The sequence below is a fragment of the Mytilus galloprovincialis genome, chromosome 6 (genome assembly GCF_965363235.1).
Source record: "Mytilus galloprovincialis chromosome 6, xbMytGall1.hap1.1, whole genome shotgun sequence".
Taxonomy (NCBI): Eukaryota; Metazoa; Mollusca; class Bivalvia; order Mytilida; family Mytilidae; genus Mytilus; species Mytilus galloprovincialis.
In genome coordinates, this window is record NC_134843.1 from 81,461,542 (window position 1) to 81,463,850 (window position 2,309).

The 2,309-nt window shown below is 31.2% G+C and overlaps 1 long non-coding RNA gene across 1 annotated transcript; it reads left to right on the forward strand.

The window, feature by feature from the left end:
• The first annotated feature begins 979 nt into the window (after nucleotides 1-979).
• LOC143078352 (uncharacterized) lies at nucleotides 980-1,981 on the forward strand. Its single transcript, XR_012979185.1, has 2 exons — nucleotides 980-1,302; nucleotides 1,675-1,981. It is a non-coding gene; the product is annotated as an uncharacterized LOC143078352 (long non-coding RNA).
• Nucleotides 1,982-2,309: the final 328 nt, after the last annotated feature.

Genomic DNA, 2,309 nt, shown 5'->3' on the forward strand with positions numbered 1-2,309 from the left:
ACAGTATTTCAACAGTATAAAAGTCGCCTGAATTGTGTATAGACACATTTTGCACTGTTTAAACACTTTCTTTATCTGTTATATACTCATATTTATTATCGCTAAACTAAACTTAGAAGAACCAATGATTTGTATAGTAAGATATCCTTTAGGTGCCCCTGAGTGGGAGTACCCTGAATGACCCATGCATGTTTAATTTTGATTGATATTTTATTTAAATTGTTTTCACTTGGAGTATATGTTGAAGTTACTGACAAACAGCATTTGAATGTTTTGCCGGTCGAAAAACTGCCAGTCAAATTAGCTTTACTAAAATCGGTGACCTGAGGCATTTTTTTTTTAAATGTGACTGTGTGTCTTTTTTGAGCCCCGCCATTTTTTCTCGGGCTAAAAGGGAGAGACCTTGATCTTTTTCATTTGGGACAAAGGATTGTTCCCATCTTGATTCAAAATGTATTAATTGATTTAGAACAACCAGACACTTTTTTAATCAAAATTGAGTGTTGTATTTCATAATTTTATATCAAAACTTAACATTTGATTTTTTTCTCAAGAAAATAAATGTTAAGATCTTAACTATGCATGTCTGTGTGAGATCTATTCAGAAATCATTGAAGGGACCTTTATAAATACAGTTTTCTATTATTCGCGGAGTAGATTATTATTTTCAGAAAATTATCCGATTTGCTTTTATGTTTGATTATTTCACTTCATAATTGTGGTAAAGAAAATCCATTTAAGTTCTATTTTTTTTTAAATTAAAATAAAGACTAATAAGTGGCATAGTCATTCAACGGATAAGTTGTATTGCTGATTACAGGTAAAGCAGAAATTTGCCATATGGCAGTTGGTGTGTATAACTTAGACATTTCAGGCTTTTGGACTGTTGTAGTGACAGAGACAGAAAGACTTCTTGAAATAAGCATAGACAGTTTTAGGTCTAGAAAAGTCACTTTTTCTGGGAATTCAAAACCTTCAAATGAGAGTTCAGTGAGAGAGATATATTTTCAACTTTAAGATTTAAATTTACCCAAATCTTTTTTTATCGAGTGTTCAATATATCATTCAACAACTGTTTCATAATGTTAAATACTTAACTAATGACGTGTTTGACACATGTTCCCAGTTATAGATATTAAATTTCATTAAATGAAAATATAGTATTTTGTATCTCATCTATTAAAACGCAAAATATCAAAAAAGAGAGCACAGAATAAATCTAAAGCAACTTTGAAATAGACAAGATGGATAAATCCAATATATATGCAGCTGTTATAGTACTAGTTTTCTTATGCGAACGAGGTAAGAATCAAAACTTGTTCAAATTTCAGGAAAATGTTCAGCAATTATTTTTTTAAGATTTGAATTAAAAATCGATCAAAATAAACTTTTTACATGAACTGGATTGAAGGATAGCATTGATAACCCTCTGATCCATTGTATGGTGCTTACATATCTCAGTTAAAACGGTATGTTCAATAGTGACGTTTTTTGCGGTCTAATTGTAGATTCTTTTATTTTTTTTCGTTTGTGTTCTAGTCTAGAGTGTAGCATTCAACACATTTAAACTCAGGACTATGACCCTAGCAGATTTTTTTACCGAGTGTGAATTCGAAAATATGAATGTATATAAATATACTTTTAAAGCAATAATTTACATTAACTCATTTTCAGGTTTTGCCGACATAATTATTTGTGAAAATCAATCTGCATACCTTCACTGTAGATGGCCAAAACCACGCATCGAAATAATTTCAGCAATCTATGGAAGGAGTACTGGTAGAAGTGTTTGTCCACACCCCTCTATTAGGACTCATTATTGTAGATCTTCAGTATCGAACAGAAAAATAAAATGGCAGTGCAATAGAAGAAGTCTGTGTAAATTAGAATCTAATAATCACCAGTTTGGGGATCCATGCCATGGCACGCACAAATACTTGGAAGTAAATTACAAATGTAAATAAATTATAGTGTCAAAGTTTTGGATTTTATTATTATTCATTACTATTTATCTTATAATGTGTGTGTGTTTTTTTTCTGTTTACAAAATTGCTGAGCTAAGAAGTGAAAATAATGTAAGAGATCTCAGACAACCATGTTTCTCTTATACGTAAGCTTAGTCTAATTATGGAAATATTTACTCAGGTGTATAAGTTGTGATATAAGGTCTTGATCTTTTTTCCAACTCAATACCCTTCCGGTGCACCTAAGATTACTCCCCCCTCAAGTGTTTGGTTTGGTTCGAATTGCTAAGTCTTCAGTTTTATAAGTTGTGCTTTGTGTATGATTTTTTTCACACGGCATTGCCA